Consider the following 19,172-nt stretch of genomic DNA (forward strand, 5'->3'; position numbering starts at 1 on the left):
GGGCCCCGCCGGGTGAACCAGCTGGGAGGGCGCCGGCGGCCGGGCGTGTGGGTGCGCGCTCGCGCGGGCGTGTCACCGAGTGTGCGAGAGCGAGAGTGTGTGTGTGTGCGTGTGCGTGTGTGTGTGTGTGTGTGTGTGTGTGTGTGAGAGAGAGAGAGAGCGCGCGCGGGCCTGCGCGGGTGTGTCACTGCGAGCTGGAGCGCGCGCGGCGCGGGCACGAGCGTGTGGCCGGAACGTACAAAGGGCCGCCTGGGGTGGCAGGGAGCGGGGGAGGGGAGTGGGCACTGCGCCTTCCCGCGCCCTCCAGCAGCACTGCTGGATCCCGCGGCGCACGGTCAGTCAGGGGTACAGAGCGCGCTCTTGCGCCCCTCCCCGCTCCACCTGCGTCCCCCACCCCAAGCATTCCTGGCGCCACCACAGAGACAAATACATAAGGCCCCTGACATGCCGCGGAGGGAGCATCTCGAGGACGCCGGAGGCGGGCACCTCGGGGATGGGGTACTCCTCTGTGTCCAAGCCCTGTGCGCGCCGGGGAATAAAGAATCATTCCGGGCGGAGCACGGGAATTGGGAGGTGTGGAAGAAACAGCGAGACTAGGGGGCCACCCTTCAACCAAGGTGACCTCCGAAAGCAATAGCCGCCCTATGCATAGAGTCTGGACTCCCCTCTGCCTCTACCCTGCGCGTCCTCAGTACCTGTCCGGACCCCTCCCTAGCTCCATAGAACAGGCTCAGCATCAGAGAACCATCCCCCGCCCCCGCAACCCGGCGCCCCCTGCTGGACTGCCTCCTACACCCAGCTCTGGTGGCGGCCCCTCCTGCAGGCGGCTGCTGGAACTGCAGGGGCCCTGCTAGGAGTGGGAGAGTCTACGCTCATCTGTTAAGTGGGACCCCAAATTCAGTCCAGACACCCCGACTACTGCCACTTCTCACGCCTCGCTTGGCGGCGCCATTGCCACCTCCACTGCAGCTAGCCGCGCGCCTGCTCTGCCCTACCTCCTCCCTAACGCCCCTCCCGCTTGGGCCTACCTGTTGGCTCTGCAGGATTCTCCATCTCCGACCCCCGCTGACCCCTCCTCGTGCCAGGATTGCCCCCGCCATCCTTCCCTCCTGTTCTCTGGCGTATCCCTTCTCTCCCAAGCCTCTCTTGGAGAGAGGAAAGTAGACTGAGCTCCCTGCCCCTTTTATTTACTCCCAGCATTCCCAAGGCCAGTTTAGATGAGCAAGAAAGGGGCGAAGTACATGTCTTCCCTGCAGGCTACCGGGCTATGGGCAGACTGGCAGGCAGTCACAGAACTCAGAAGAAGAGACCTCACCCCAAGTGGCAAGAATGACAAACCGGTTTCCCCACTTCCTTTTCTACCCAGTTGCAGCCTTAATCTAGGCTCTTCCACTTCCCTGCCCTCCCCCCGGCCTCCCCTGAGCCACGTTGGCAACTAGGGCCAAGGTCCCAAATGCCTCTTTCCTTACAGACCAGTCTCTAGTTGCAGTAACTCAGGTGGCAGGGCCAAGGCAGGAGGAGGAGGGGACCCTTCCCAGCTCTAGCCGGACAGCTCAGGAGGGCAGCCAAGAGCCATGTCTTAGACATATCGTCTGGGCACACGACCCCAGCAGTCAGCACCCTGACTTCTCCCCTCCTGGGCCAGCTGCCTCTCCCTCTGCCAACTGGACAGTGCCCATCTTTTGGCCTCTGAGCAAGCAGTGGGCACCAATCCAGCTCCCTGCCTGGCTGCCTGCCCAGGATGGCATGGGAGGCAGCAGGCCCTGTGGAGGGGAGGGGTCAGAGGGGCTAGGGAGGCTTCCCCACAGCTGCATGGACACCACCTCCCAAGCCTATCCAGTGCCCAGGGCTAGGGTACAAGCTGCTCCTCCATTCAAGCCCCAGACACAGGCCTCTGCCCTTTGCTCCTCCACTCAGGTCCCACCTGGGACAAGTTGTCTTTCCTTCTCTACTTTGTGTCCTTAAGGGGAAGGGGATCAGCAGGTTCTTGACAGCAATCCTACAGAAGTGGGCATTTTCAGTCCCTTTTCAGAGGTAAAGGAGTTGAGGCTCAGAGAGGTATAGCTACTTCCCCAATCTAGGGGCAACAAGGGTGAAATTCAAAACCAGATCTGCCTGACTCCAAAGACCTCAGCCTCTTTTCTGTCACCACCACCATCTCTAACCCTGTGGGCTGCCAGAAGCAGGCTACAACCCCTGGCACACAAAAGTCTCATGGCATACAGTCATTGGAAGAGAGCTAGGTGCAGAAATGTGGCAGAGAGTTAAGGCACAGTTGTGTCAATAATAAAGAACCGGAAATTATCTCCCAGATGACCGCTGGAAAGATGCTTGTCCCATCAGATGAAGATTTTTCTGCCCTTACACTAGTAGCTGCAAAGAAGCCACTGACTCAGGGACTAGGTGAAGAGATTCTGTGAGTCAGCCAGTCCCCTCTGGGCCTGGGAGCCCTAGGGATTGGGAACTGTTCCAAAGGTGTCAACAGGGCAAAGCATCCATCTTTCCTTGCCCTAAGGTGACCTCTATCGTCATGAGGTTTCTCCACAGTGAGGAGGTTAAATCAAATATAGGTAGTATTCTTTATTTGTGTAGCTCACTTTTTAAAGGTAAATCCTTAACATTTTGGACCATTTTCACAGTGGTGAGCTCATTTGACCCCCTCCTTCCCTCAACTACCCAAAGATGCTTTACTCACACCCGCCCACTGAGGACAGCTGCCTCCCATGGGACCCACAAAGGGGTGGGAAGAGATACAGCTCCTGAACAGGAACAACGACCAGAAAGGCTCCAGATTGAGCCAGAGGACACATGGCCTTGCACCATCGCCCTCACTGACCCCACCTGATCCTCTTCCCTGCCCCCCAGGGAAGATAGGTGCCTCCTCCCATTCCCTCAGACCTCAAAAGGAGGAGGTCCTGGGGCAGGGAGAAGGCTGGGGATGCCATCTCCACTGATTATGGCGAGGACAACACAGGTATTACTTCTCTAGCAGCAAGACTAGAATTGCTCCTGTGATCTGGCGTGGTGCCCAGACACGACCATTGTGCCAGCTCCCTCCACCTGAGATGCCTCAGGTCCTAGCCCCGCCCCCACTCTCCTTCCTCAGCAGGTAACTTCCCTCCGGCCCCCTCCCCTGCGTCCCTGGCACTGCTCTAGGTCGGGAGGGGGAGTCTGGCATGTTTAGGGCATTGAGACCACAGATCTCAACCAGCCACCTTGCCCTTCCTAGACATTCCTCCCAGCCCCCTCCCCTGTTCCCGTGAGCCTGCAGGAGAGAGGTGATAGGGGAGCACTTCAGGGGTGAGAATTCTCAGGGTTGCCTCCCCTTCCTCTAGGAGCTGTGAGGACAGCGGTGGCACCTGGACAAACTCTGGGCAAGAGGAGGGAAATGGGGGCCTGGGGTGGGCAAAGAGGGGCTCATGGCCTCTGGGTGAAGATACAGAGAAAAGTGTGATGTGGAAATTATGGCTGAGATGCTCTAAACCACTCACTCTGCGGCTTTGGAGGCCCCCAGATCCTCTGGAAAGCCCCCTGTCCATGGGGCTATGTTCTGGCCAGGGCATTCCACCAGCTAGCAGACCAAGGAGGCTCGGAGGCAGTGAAGGGACTGGGGGCTGGGATCTGGTCCTGTTCTGGGGAGAGAATGACCAGTGCTGTGACCTGGCATCTAGGGCAGAAGCTGGGGTGGGTGGAGGCACTGAGAGGGAAGAGAGCACTTCCCACTGCCCCAGGCCAGTATCTGGCGCCTTCTGACCACGCCCAGTTTCCTAGAACCCCTGAGCCCCTCCTCTCGGATTCCCACATTCCCACTCCCCCTCCCATCCCTTGAGGGAGAAGTAAACTGAAGTAAACCGCTGTAAATGTCAGAAGACCCTCCCCCATTCCCTGTGGATCCCCCCCCCCACGTTACTGTAGTGAATGCTAATGATGCTCAATAAGTGATACCCTCATTAGCACATCAAACCTGCTTTCTGAAGAAGGGAGAAAGTGGGGGGGGGGATTCTCTGGGGTCCCGACTGCTGTCAGCCCCCTGCAAAGAACCTCATCCCAGTGCTTCCAGCAGGAAGGGGCTTACATCCATAAGCCTAGTGTCCCTCTCTGGTGGGGAATTTTCTGATGGCAAGTCTCTGCTTGCCTGCCAAATGGCAGAGTCCTAGCTCTCCCTTCAGACTGGGAGCTCCTAAGGCAGGGGTTGTCTCTTTCATTAAACAAGGGCTCCCCCTTAGGGTAAGGCAGTGGTTCTAGCTATAGTGAGAATCACTCACCTGGAGGGCTCGTTAAACCACAGATTGCTGGGCCCCACCCCCAGAGTTTCAGCTTCAATAAACCTAAGGAGGGACCCCAGAATTTGCATTTCTAACAAGTTTCCAAACAGTGCTACTGCTGCTGGATGGGGACCACACTTCGAGACCCAATGCATAGGGACTGTCATCTTTGCTTTCCCAGCTTGGGGCTGTACCTGCACAGGTGGATGGCTCAGCTGGCAAATCGCCGCGGAGCTGGCTCAATCACCCGTTTAACAATGAAAGTACGGAGGTGGAATCTTTGTACATTGCTGGTGGAAATGTACAATGGCTCCGTGCTATGGAAAATCATTTGGCAGTTGCTGAAAAAGTTTAAACATAGAATTACCATATGACTCAGCAATTCTACTCCTAGGTATAGTCAAAAGAGCTGAAAACTGGTACTCCATGTTCATGAACACGCATGTTCATAGCAGCACTATTCACAATAGCCCAAAGGGAGAAACAGCTCAAGTTGTGGCATATCCATAAAATGAAATATTATTCAACCATAAAAAGGAATGAAGTACTGTTACATGCTACAGCGTGGATGAACCTCCAAAATATCACTCTAAGTGAAAGAAGCCAGACACAAAAGATCACGTATTATATGATTCCATTTGTATGAAATATCCAGAATAGGTAAATAATCTATACAGACGCTGATTGGTGGTTACTTGGGACTGGGGGTGAGGAGGGAACGGGCAGTCACTGCTTAATGGGTACAGGGTTTCCTTTTGGGGCTGACAAACATGCTTTGGAACTAGATAGAGGTAGTGGTTGCTTAACATTGGGAATGCACTAAATGACACTGAATTGTTTGCTTTATAATAGTTAATTTTATGTTATGTGAATTTCACCTCAATAAAAAATTAATAATGAAAGTAGGAATTTGTCAGGGAGCTTCAGGAAGTTCACCCAACTGCAGATTTCATAGTCTACCTTCTTTGGAAACAGGAGCTCTTGCCAGTAAGTCTCAGCCCTTCCCAGTGTCCTGGGGCACACTCTGAAGCCCCTAGGAAGATGCTCACAGGACGCCAAGATGCTGTTTACGAGGACCCAGGCTCCCCTCCTTCCCCTGCAGCCTCCTCCTCGGCCTGGCTCCTGCTCCGAGGGAGCCTCCCTCTCAGGTCCTCTCCCCCCGCCCCCACCCCCAAGCAGGCAAGCAGGCCGAAGACGCCTGGTCAGGCTGAGCTGAGGAAGCTTCGTATCTTCAGCTAACATCACGCCATCTGCCCCTGTAGCAGGGCCACTTCTCCCTGACCTTTTTACTCCAAACATAGATTTAACAAGTCCTCTGGTTTTCTTTACCACGGATTATTTTGATCAACCCCTAACTGGACACCCCTCACCTTGCTTGCTGGAATCTTATACTCCCCGCCTTCCCCTCTCCATCTGCTAAACCCTGGGCTGGCTACTCTGGGTGCGGGTGGGGAGGGAAGGATCCCAGGATGAATCAGCCACATTCTCTGCTCCTGCTGCTCTAACGCCCAGCTATATCCTTCCACTTAAAGACCTTCCCTGGCTCCTCACTCCCTATAGCAGGGGATTGTGTCCCTTGGGGACCCTGAGCCCCTTGAGATCCTGACAAGAGTTTTGTACCCTCTTCCTAAACAAATGCCCAACCACAAGAAATCTGTGGGCTTCACTGACCTCTGCAGCCCATCCTAGGACCCTAGGGCAGTGCTACTCAAAGTGCGGTCCACAGACCACTGCCACTGCCCGGCATGGGTTCATAGTAAGATAAGCACAGAAATTGAAAGTGTTTGGAAACTTTTATAGTGTGTTGACATTGCCATGACAGCCAAGTGCATGATCATTTTCACAAAAATAAGGGTTCACAATCAATTGGAAATTAAAAAAAAAAAGGTTCTTCACCACAGATAATTAGAGAAGTACTCCCCTGAGGATTCATTGATCTCAGGGAGAATTCCTGACCTACTCAATAAAATCCTTAGCCTGGCATTCGAGGCTCTAATCTATCCAGGCTTATCTCTTGCTACTGCCTGCACCATCACACACAGGCACACGCATATGCACACCCATGTACAGATATGCCCTGTGACTTCCTCCTCACCTCCGTGCCTTTGCCCATGCCATTCCCTACCACTGGGTGGTCCTTTCCTTCATCTGCACCTGTTGATACCAGACTCCCACTTCAAGGCACAGCTTAAATTCCATTTCCTCAGTAACGCCTTTCCAGTCCCCACCCCCTACCTCCCCCACACACATGAACACACAGAAACACATTCTGCTCAAATTCCCCTCTCTCTCCCCTGAGCTTTCATAATGCCATTAACTTTATTTGTGACCATCATTCTCCTCCTAGCTTTATTCCTTTCCGTCCGCTCTGGCTTCTCCACCCTCTGGAGCACCCAACAACGTGCTGCGTGGATTCTGGCGATTCTGTTGACCTCGTTCAACTCCTCCTGGGCCTTTTCTGTGGCTGCTCCTCCATGTCCACCCATCTTCAGTGCCGGTCCTGCCTCAGCAAGACCTCCATCCTGCTCCTCATCCCCTGCCCCATCTCACCCCCACGAGCTTTGACTCCCTCTCTGGGGGTGGGGCCTTCTCAGCAATAACCTTTGGTATATGTTGCTGTTAGCTGCCATTGAGTCAGCCCCAACTCATGGTGACCCCATGTGTTACAGAGTAGAATTGCCCTATAGGGTTTTCTTGGCTGTAATCTTTACGGAAGTTTGTCAGGCCTTTCTTCCACGGAGTGGCTGTGTGGGTTTGAACTGCCAACATCTGGGGCCAGAAATTAATGATATGCAAGATTTTAGGGGCTTTTTAAAAATAAATTTTACATATTTTTTGGATAAGAAATCCTTTTTACGCGTGATACAAGATTCAAAAGGTACAAAAGGGAATACAGTGGAAGGCCAGTTTTCCCACCGCCTCCTGGGTCCCCCAGCACCCAGGTGCCACCCCGGAGGTACCACCACTCCCAGGTTCTCATGTGTCTGTGCATGGCTCGCCTGTGTGTTTACAAGCATTTTCTTTGTGTTCACTTACCCAGGCTACGGCATATGAAACACACTCAGCAAGGTAAACTGGAGACTGTTCCGTGTCAGCACATATAAAGATGCCCCATTGATGAATACTTCAGCTGTTTCTAGTGCAGGAGATATTCTGGTAGTTACTTTATTTTGCACAATGTGAACATTATCTGTAGAATAAATTCCTAGAATTGCTGGATAAAAGGTATGTGCATTAAAAGTGTTTTAAATGTGAAGCATTATTTCCATTTTTGCCCTGATCGATGGATCCACAGCAACCAATCTTTCCAGATTTGGCCACTCATTTCTCTAGTTTTGTGCCTCTGGGGAAACTGAGGCAGAGCAGGGCCTCTGTAGAATCCAAAGTTGAGCAAGGGACCTGAAAGCAGGAAGAAGCCCAGATTCATCTGAGTTAGAAAAATGCCGTAAGAAACTGCTCATCTTGAGAAACCGAGGGAGGAGGGAATGTTTAATGTGAAAATAGGGAAATTAAAATAACGATCACCTCGTGTCCAAAGGAGGAACCAGCTTAGAGAATACCCAAGGGAGTCTATAACGGCAAGAGAGGCTGAAATTAGCTCTGAGTGTGAACTTCCTGCCAGTTTAAGAGGGATGATGAAGGCCTGGCGCCAGGGAAGAAGTTTAGGGTGACTCCCTACTCAGAGATCATTAAACCTGGATTAAGGGTGGAGGCTGAGCCAGGCTGCTGGGAGGCCTAGGGCTGAAGCAGTTAACCACTTAAGCTAGCACGTGAGTGCACAGCCTAGCCAGGGAAAGCCTGTGGCTCAGCACCAACTGGATTAATAAGGCAGAGTCCAGAGCTTTGTAGTCTTCAGAGCAATCCCAGAATGAAGCCTTTCAGGAGGGCAAGCAAGGATTATGAGTAGCCCATTTTGCTGATGAGAAAACTGAAGCTCAGAGAAGTTTAAAAAAAAAGAAAACTTGTTAGAGGCCTCACAGGTGAACCACGACTTGAACCCAAGCCTTCAGTCCCAAGTCCAATGAGACGGCCCCCACTGCCCTGCCTCTCTGGGCTTGAAGCTTCCCAAGATGGGACCCCAAGTCCTCTTTCCTTGGTTCTTCCACAAACTTCCCCAGACCTTCTGACCTATACCACCCCCACACCACCCACACCTCCAACCACACAGCCCCAGAACAGGACAGGTGCTGCTGGGGGAGGCTGCAAATCCCTCTGCTGACTGACAACTGAGCCAAGGGAGGAAGAAGGAGATGGGAACAGGTCCCAAACTCCCATCTCACTTGTCCTCGCCCATCTCATACTCAGACTCTCTCGTGATAGGAAACTAGGCCAATTTGGAATATGTCACGGATATTTTCAACATCCCCATCTGCACTATAGCTTCGCGTACAGCCAGCAGGGTGGAGCCAGAGCCTTCCTGCGGATGAGGAGTACACCTGCTACCTCCGGGGCTCAGAGCCAAGGTGGGGGCTGGAGACATGCATGGGAGACCCCCGAGGGCACTGGGCAAGTGTCCAGCTTGGACAGGGCGGGACAAGAGATCAGCCATGTCTGTCCTCTTTCGAGAGAAGAGGGAGCAAAGCAGCTGTGACCTGCAGATACTGCCCCACTACCCCACATGAGCAGTGTCCCTGGCCAGCTTGGAGGTGAAACACTGAGGAAGGAGCAGTTAGTCCTGCAGGGAAAGAGGTATGGATGAGCTTTTCAGGAGAGGTGAATGGGATTTGAGATGGGCCTTGAAATGGAAGCAGGATTTGGCTGGGTGGAGAAGACGGGGCAGGTGGTCCTGGCCAAGGTAGAACATTGGAAAAGCCAGGGCCAGCTTGGGGTGTGCTTCATCTGGTGTGGCTGGGGGACTAAGGCATGGCCAGGAACAGTCTAGCATTGAGGAGCTGCTCATGATGAAAGCTCAGCTAAGGAGCTCTGGTGCACCCTGCAGGTGTCCACAGAGGCATTGAAGTGACATGATTCAGAAAGAACACATAGCTGTGGACAAAGGGGGGGGTCCTGGGGGTTAGTGAGAGTTCCCTTTGTGTCACCAGCCACCCTGACCATGCTCTTCTCCAGCTCAGTGGCAGGAGTACCTCTCCTGATTGGGGGAAGGGAGAGCAATGTGAGAAATGGATTTCATGTAGAAGCGGTGGAAACTTGCTAGCTTAAAGAGGTCAAGGTCAAGGTGGAGATTGCATTTCAAGAGATTCTCCTGGAAAGGTTGGCAGAGGGGACACCTCGGCACTCTTATTTACTAAGCACTTACTTTGCAACATTGCCTCATTTTAACCCCTGCAACAAACCCAAGAAGCAGTATGTTTTTCCCCTTTATATCTACATATCTTTATACCTATACCTAAACTGAAGCTTAGGAAGTTAAACTCTCCTTACCAAGGTATGACAGCTTGTAGGTGGATTAAGAATTCAGGATCATTCTTCTCCAAAGCCCAGCCCTGCCCCTTCATGCCTCACTGCCTTCCAGAGAATAGCCAAGGTTCCCTCCCAAAGAGATGAGTCAGGGGGCCTAACCTTCATCCCTCTCTCACTGTCTCCACCCTGGACCAGGCCTCTAGGCCCCCACAGCCCATGAAGTAGCTACTCTCAGGTGAGGAAACTGAGGCGTGGAGAAGTGAAGTGGCTCTCTCAAGGCATCCAAAGCCCCTATACTTCTCTCCCTCCAGGCCACTGGCCACACTCAGCCTGCAGTTCTTCAACAAAATTAAGAACTTCTGCTGTTTGAAAGACATTGTTAAAAGAATGAAAAGACAAGTCATAGACCGGGAAAAAAAGTATTTGCAAGGCATGTATGTGATAAAGAGCTTTTATCCAGACAATACAAAGAAATCTCAAAATGCGAGGTGGGGCCAAGATGGCGGAGTAGTAAGATGCTTCCGGTGTTCCCTCTTACAACAAAGACCCGAAAAAACAAGTGAATCAATTATATATGACAATCTAGGAGCCCTGAACATCAAAGGCAAAGTTGATGAACTGGACTGAGTGGCAAGGGGAAGGAGAGATGGTTTAGAAGCAGCAAGAAGTTGCCAGACCTGACCCAGTGACAGCCTGAGCCCTTCAGCCCAGAGCAGCTCAGGGGTGAGTGGTGAGGCAGGCAAGCAGCGGCACTCAGGAGGCATTTTCCGCACCAGGAGAGACCCAGAGACAGAGAGTCTATTTGGCCATCCAGAACCAGTGAGAAACAGCCCTCAGCTGGTGAAGTATACCTCACATGAACAGCCTATTTAGGCATATCAAAACAAAACAAAACAAGAAGCTAGGACACAGTAAGCAAACATAAAATAAATAAATATAATAACTTATTGATGGCTCGGAGACAACAGTCAATATCAAATCACATAAAGAGGCAGTCCATGATGGCTTCAGCAAGCTCCCAAAATAAAGAATCTAGAAATTTTCCAGAGGAAGAAAATTGCTTGGAATTACTAGAGGCAGAATACAAAAGATTAATATACAGAACTCTTCAAGAGATTAGGAAGGAAATTAATCAAAACGCAGAACACACAATAGAGGAAATTAAAAGATTAGAGAAGAGCATAATGACAAATTTAACAGGCTGCAAGAATCCATAGAGAGACAGCAATCAGAAATCCAGAAGATTAACAATAAAATTTCAGGATTAGAAAACTCAATAGAAAGTCATAGGAGAAGAATTGAGGCAATGAAAGTCCCAATTAGTGAGACTGAGGATAAAGCACTTGACACCAACTTATTTGAGTAAAAATCAAATAAAAGGATTTAAAAAAATGAAGAAACCTTAAGAATTATGTGGGATTCTATCAAGAGGAATAACCTACGAGTGATTGAAGTACCAGAATGGGGCGGGGGGTATAACAGAAAATACGAAGAGAATTGTTTAAGATTTGTTGGCAGAAAACTTCCCTGATATCGTGAAAGATGCTAAGATATCTATCCAAGATGCTCACTGAACCTCACATAAGGTAGATCCCAAAAGAAAGTCACCAAGACATATAATCAAACTTGCCAAAACCAAAGATAAACAGAGAATTTTTAGAGCGGCTAGGGATAAATGAAAAGTCATCTATAAAGGAGAGTCAATAAGAATAAGCTCGGACTACTCAGCAGAAACTATGCAGGCAAGAAGGCAATGGGATGACACATATAAAGCCTTGAAGGCAAAGAAATCTCAAAATGCAATAAGAAAACAAACAACTCAATTTTTAAAAATGGGCAAAATATTTGAACATATGCTTCACCAAAGAAGATATATGAATGGCAAATGAGCATTTGAAAAGATACTCAACGTTATTAGTCATTAGGGAAATGCAAATTAACATTACAATGAGATGCCGTTATTCGAATGGTTAAGATTAAACAACAACAACAAACCTGACAATGCGAACGTTGGTGAGGATATGGAGAACCGGAACTTTCATACACTGCTGGTGGGAACATAAAATGGTCCAACCACTTTGGAACTCAGTCTGGCAGTTTCTTAAAATGTTAAATATACACCTACCCAATGACCAGCAAGTCCACTCACAGTTATTTACACAAGATAAATGAAAGCATATAACATAAAAAAAACTTTAACACCAATGTCCATAGCAGCTTTATTTGTAATAGCCCCAAACTGGAAACAACCCAAATGTCTCCAAGGTGAGTATTTAAACAAATGGTGGTATATCCACAAAATGTAATACCACTCAGTACTAAAAAGCAATGAACTATTGATACACACAACTACATGGGTGAATCTCAAAATAATTATGCTGAGTGAAAGAAGACCAACAAAAAGAGAGTATGTACTGTATGATTCCATATACATAAAGCTCTAGAAAAAGCAAACGAATCTATAGAAGAAAGCAGATTAGTGGTTGCCTAGAGATGGGGGTGTGGAAAGTAGCGGGAGCAAGGGACTATAAAGTGGTACAAGGAAACTTTTGGTGTGATGATTATGTATATTATCTTGATTTGGTGACAGTTTCACGGGTTTATTCATAAGTGAGGATTTCTCAAATTGTACATTTTAAATATGTGTAGTTTATTGTATGTCAGTTATTCTTCAGTAAAGCTATAAAAAGGTAAATAAAAAAGAAGTGATAATCAAATAAAAGTTAATCTGAAAAAAGAAATGAGATATAAATACTGGAAAAAACAGGAAAATCATCATTACATACAGATATATTATTATCTACTTAGAAAAATCAAAGATTCAACTGAAACCTTTTAGATCTTACTAGCAAGTTCAGTGAAAGGGCCAGTTAACAGGAAAATATACAAAACTCAATAGCTTTTTTTTTATCATCAATAATCAATTTTTAAATGTTGGAAAAAAGATCTACTTTGAAATACTAATTAAAGCTATGAAATACATAGAAATAAACTTTACAAGAAATGTACGCACCCAAATGAATATAACTCTACTGAAAGACCCACAAGAAAACGTGAATAGATGGGTAGATGTATACCATTTTCTCTCAATGAGAAAAATAATTTGGTAAGATTGTCAATTCTCTCCAAATTACTCTATAAATTCAATACAATGCCAACTTAATCTTAACATTCCAGTGGAATTCTTTAACTAAAACCAGAAAAGAGAATTTTAAAATTCATCTGGAAGAGTAAATGGATATAAACAGCAAAAAAAAAAGAAAAGAAGTTTTAAAAAATAACATAATGGGGTAGGAGGGAATTGCTTGCATTACCCAAATCCAAGTGTATCATAAAATAGTTGGTACTGCAGTAAGAATGGGATTTGTCTTTACACATAGTAGGTACTCCACAAACATTTGTGGAATAACTAAGTGAATAAATAGGTGAGCAGATCAATGGAACAAATAGTTCAGAAACAGTCTCGAAATCATTTTTCATATAGTTATTTTTATCTTTTTAAAATTTTTTGGTGAAAATTGTAATGTTGTTAGGTGCCATCAGAGTCAGTTTCGACTCATAGAGACCCTATGCACAACAGAACAAAACACTGCCTGGTCCTGCGCCACCCTCACAATCATTATGTTCAGCACATTTCTGCAGCCACTGTGTCAATCCATCTCGTTGAGGGTCTTCCTCTTTTTCGCTGATCCTCTTCTTTACCAAACATGATGTCCTTCTCCAGGGACTGGTCCCTCCTGATAACGTGTCCAAAGTATGTGAGATGAAGTCTCACCATTCTTGCTTCTAAGCAGCGTTCTGGCTGTACTTCTTCTAAGACAGGTGTGTTCGATTTCCCGGCAGTCCACAGTATATTCAACATTCTTTGCCAACAGGATAATTCAAAAGCATCAACTCTCCTTCTGTCTTCTTTATTCATTGCCCGCTTTCATATGCATATAAGGCAATTGAAAACACCATGGCTTGGGTCAGACGCACCTTAGTCCTTAAAGTAACATCTTTTTGGTGAAATATACACAGCAAAACATACACACATTCAGCAATTTTTAGATGTACAGTTCATTGACAATGGTTACATACTTCACATGGTGTCACCATTCTCCCTATCTCTGCCCATATTGTTTCACCACCGTTAACTTAGACTCTGCCCCTTAAAGTTCTTGTCTGTTTTAGAGTTACTGTTGTCCATTTAATCTCATATAGGTAATTCTTTAAAACAGCACAATGCTCAAGATGAACATTCTTTATTAAATGAACTAAATTGTTGTTTAATTTAAAGATGATTTCATGGGATAGTTCTCAGTTCAAGGCTTAAAAGTTGTGTCCAGGCAATAGATTCAGGGGTTCCTCCAGTCTCAATATATCCAGTAAGTCTTGTTTTCAATCGGAATTTGAAGTCTGTTCCACATTTGTTCCTCCTTTTGATCAAGATCCATCTATTGGGTCCTTGATCAAAAGATTCAGATATACATACGTGATGTTCACTGCAGCACTATTTACAATAGCAAAAAGGTAGAAACAACCCCAGTGTCCTTTAGCAGATGACTGGCTAAACAAAATGTGATACATACATACTATGGAATACTACTCAGCCTTCAAGAAAAAAGAAGCCCTGATACATGCTACAACAAGGATGAACCCTGAAGACATGCTGAGTGAACTAAGTCAATCACACAAGGACAAATATTGTATGGTCTCACTTATATAAAATGACAAGAATAGATAAATATATAAAAGCCAATGGTTATTAGTGGTTACCAGGGGCAGGGAGCAATGACTAAGCTCTCGGCTGTTAACTGGAAGGTTGGCGGTTTGAACCCACCCAGCAGCTCCACAAGAGACAAGACCTGGCGATCTGCTCCCGTAAAGATCACACCCTAGAAAACACTATGGAGCAGTTCTGCTTTGTCACACTGGGCCTCCATGAGTAGAAAAGCAGCTCGACAGAAACTAACAACAACCAGAGGCGGGGAATCATTTTTTGGAAAGTACTGAATATTTGTCTATGTTAATGAGAAGATTGGCATGGACTCAGAGTAACGGAAGGAGTCTTGGTGGCGCAATGGTTAAGCACTCAGCTGCTAACCGAAAGTTCAGCAGCTGCTCAGTGGGAGAAAGATGTGGTAGTCAGCTTCCATAAACATTTACAGCCTTGGAAACCCTATGGGGCAGTTCTACTTTGTCCTAAAAGATCACTGTGAGTTGGAATCAATGACAACGGGTTTGGCTTTTTGGTTTGAAGGGTAATGGTTATACAATTTGACTATTGTAACCGATATTACTAAGCTGTACACAAGGAGTGGGGGGAGGTGAAATGACAAATACAGTGTTATATATACTTTTACAACAAAAACGGCAGCAAAACAAAGAGGCTGCAGATTTTGATACTACGTAAGTACAAATAAACCCCTCATGAGATTAGTTTTTTTGGTTCGAAGATTTAGGATTATGGTTTCATGGGCCTCTCAGGTCAATCGGCCTAATACTGCTTTTAGAGTTTCTGTTCTACCTCCTAGTTCAGTGAGTAGTGCCTGGAGTCTTAAAAGCTTGCTGCCACCCAAGATACAATTCACCTCTATTTGTCTGAAGCAACAGAGGAAGAGGGAAACTCAGGAATTGGAGAAGGAAATGGACTGCAGTTCTAATTGCCGCCATGAACTACCACCTCCTTTGCCAAGAGACCAGAAGAAATGGATGGTTCCCTGGCTAGCACGAAGTTATTTTAATATAAAGGTTTATCATGTATTTCTATTAAATATGTCCTTGATATCCACAAGCACCTCAAACTCTACATGTCCCAAATTGACCTAACCATCTTTCTCCCCGTTCCCAACTTCCATCCCACATCCCTGCTCCACTTCCTTCTTCACAGTTCCACATACTCACCCAAGCAGGAGAACTGGTCATCTGGATCCTGTATCCCCCAACTCTTTCACTCAGTTTTACCTCCTAAGATTTCTCTGAATCTCCACCTCCCACCGAATGGGAATTTAGCACTTGAGAAAAACAGAATTTCAAACTAACAAGGAGAGGAAACAGTGCTGGAACAAGTGACTATTCATCTATACATATATGTATACATATATGTAAAGCTTAAGTTAGTTCATGCATACACACATGAAATCCAGATGGATTAAACATCTAAAATAAAGAATGTAAATTATAAAAGTGCCATAAACAAATATGTTGTTATTGTTCTGAGGTGCCGTCGAGTCAATTCGGACTCATAGCGACCCTATGTACAACCGAACAAAACACTGCCTGGTCCTGTGCCATCCTCACAATCGTTGTTATGCTTAAGCCCATTGTTGCAGCCACTGTGTCAATCCATCTCGTTGAGGGTCTTCCTCTTTTTTGCTGACCCTCTACTTTACCAAGCATGATGTCCTTCTCCAGGGGCTGGTCCCTCCTGATTAATATGTCCAAAGTATGTGAGTTGAAGTCTTGCCATCCTCACTTCTAAGGAGCATTCTGGCTGTACTTCTTCCAACACAGGTTTTTCGTTCTTTTGGCAGTCCATGGTATATTCGATATTCTTCTCCAGCACCACAATTCAAAGGTATCAATTCTTCTTCTGTCTTCCTTATTCATCGTCCAGCTTTCTCATGCATATGAAGTAATTGAAAACACCAGGGCTCCAGTCAGGCACACCTTAGTCCTTAAAGTGACATCTTTGATTTTTAACATTTTAAAGAGATCTTTTGCAACAGATTTGCCCAAGTCAACGCATCATTTGATTTCCTGACTGCTGCTTCCATGGGTGTTGATTGTAGATCCAAGTAAAATGAAATCCTTGACAACTTCACTCTCTTTTCCATTTGTTATGATGTTGGTTATTGGTCCAGTTGTGAGGATTTTTGTTTTCTTTATGTTGAGGTGTAATCCATACTGAAGGCTGTGGTCTTCAATCTTTATCAGTAAGTGCTTCAAGTCCTCTTCACTTTCAGCAAGCAAGATTGTGTCATCTGCATATCACAGGTTGTTACTGAGTCTTCCTCCAATCCTGATGGCCTGTTCTTCATATCTCAGCATACAGATTGAATAAATATGTTGAAAGGATACAACTTTGATGCACACCTTTCCTGACTTTAAACCACGCAGTATCCCCTTGTTCTGTTTCAACGACTGCCTCTTGATCTACATGCAGCTTCCTCATGAGCACAATTAAGTGTTCTGGAATTCCCATTCTTTGCAACGTTATCCATAATTTGTTATGATCCACACAGTTGAGTGCCTTTGCATAGTCAATAAAACACAGGTAAACATCTTTCTGCTATTCTCTGCTTTCAGCCAAGATCCATCTGACATCAGCAATGATATCCCTTGCTCCACGTCCTCTTCTGAATCTAGCTTGAATTTCTGGTGGTTACCTGTCAATTTACTGCTGCAGCCACTTTTGAATGATCTTCAGTAAAATTTTACCTGTAGGTGGTATTAATGATAATGTTCGCTAATTTCTGCATTCTGTTGGATCACTGTTCTTTGGAATAGACATAAATATGAATCTCTTGCAGTTGGTGGGCCAGATAGCTGTCTTCCAAATTTCTTGGCATAGACTAGTGAGCACTTCCAGCCCTGCATCCATTTGTTGAAACACCTCAATTGCTATTCCGTCAATTCCCAGAGCCTTGTTTTTCCCCAATGACTTCAGAGCAGCTTGGACTTCTTACTTCAGTACCATTGGTTCTTGATCATATGCTACCTCCTGAAATGACTGAACATTGACCGATTCTTTTTGGTACAGTGACTCTGTGTATTCCTTCCCTCTTCTTTTGATGCTTCCTGCGTTGTTCAGTATTTTACCCATAGAAACCTTCAATACTGCAACTTGAGGCTTGATTTTTTTTGTTCAGTTCTTTCAGCTTGAGAAATGCCAAGTGTGTTCTTCCCTTTTGCTTTTTTAACTCCAGGTCTTTGCACATGTCATTATAATACTTTACTTTGTCTTCTTGAGCTGCTCTTTGAAATCTTCTGTTCAGCTCTTTTACTTCATCATTTCTTCCTTTTGCTTTAGCTACTTTCCATTCAAGAGCAAGTTTCAGAGTCTTTTTTGACATCCATTTTGGTCTTTTCTTTCTTTCCTGTCTTTTTAATGACCTTCTGCTTTTTTCATGTATGATGTCCTTGATGTCATTCCACAGCTCGTCTGGTCTTTGGTCGTTAGTGTTCAATGTGTTGAATCTATTCTTGAGATGGTCTCTAAATTCAAGTAGGATATACTCAAGGTCGTACTTTTGCTCTCGTGGGTTTGTTCTAATTTTCTACAGCTTCAACTTGCAATTGCTTAAGAGCAATTGATGGTCTGTTCCACAGTCGGCCCCTGGCCTTGTTCTGACTGAAGATATTGAGTTTTTCCATCATCTCTTTCCACAGATGTAGTTGATTTGATTCCTGTGTATTCCATCTGGCGAAGTCCACATGTATATTCACTGTTTATGCTGTTGAAAAAAGGTATTTGCAATGAAGAAGTCGTTGGTCTTGCAAAATTCTGTCATGTGATCTCCGGCATCGTTTCTTTCACCAAAGCCATATTTTCCAACTACTAATCCTTCTTCTTTGTTTCCAACTTTCACGTTCCAATCACCAGTAATTATCAATTCATCTTGATTGCATGTTTGATCAATTTCAGACTGCAGAAGTTGGTAAAAATCTTCAGTTTCTTCATCTTTGGCTTTAGTGGTTGGTGCATAAATTTGAGTAATAGTCGTATTAACTGATCTTCCTTGTAGGCATGTGACTATTATCGTATCACTGACAGTGTTGTACTTCAGGATAGATCTCGAAATTTTTTTTGGATGATGAATGTAACACTATTCCTCTTCAATTTGTCATTCCTGGCATAGTAGACCATATGATTGTTCAATTCATAATGGCCAACACCAGTCCATTTCAGCTCACTAATGCCTAGGATATCAATGTTTATGCATTCCATTTCATTTTTGATTATTTCCAATTTTCCTAGATTCATACTTTGTACATTCCGCATTACTATTATTAATGGATGTTTGCAGCTGTTGCTTCTCATTTTGAGTCATGCCACATCAGCAAATGAAGGTCCCAAAAGCTTGACTCCATTCTTGTCATTAAGGTCGACTCTACTTTGATGAGGTAGCTCTTCCCCAGTTGTATTTTGAGTGCCTTCCAACCTGAGGGGCTCATATTCCTGCACTATATCAGACAATGTTCCACTGCTATTCATAAGGTTTTCACTAGCTAATTCTTCTCAGAAGTAGACCACCAGGTCCCTCTTCCTAGTCTGCCTTCCTAGTCTGGAAGCTCAGCTGAAACCTGTCCACGATGGGTGACCCTGCTGGTATTTGAATACCAGTGGCATAACTTCCAACATCACAAAAACAGGAAAGCCCCCATAGTACGACAAACTGACAAACATGTGGGGGAAATAATAATATATATAGGAGGATATTTTTTATAATTTGGGCTGAGAAAGAATTTTTCTAACCTACAACTTACCAAAACTGACATGCATTAAAAAAAAAAAAAAAAACTCTGTTTAATTAATAAGAAAAAGCCAAGAAAGCCAATTTT

This window comes from Trichechus manatus, unplaced genomic scaffold, assembly GCF_000243295.1.
Source record: "Trichechus manatus latirostris isolate Lorelei unplaced genomic scaffold, TriManLat1.0 scaffold00054, whole genome shotgun sequence".
NCBI lineage: Eukaryota > Metazoa > Chordata > Mammalia > Sirenia > Trichechidae > Trichechus > Trichechus manatus.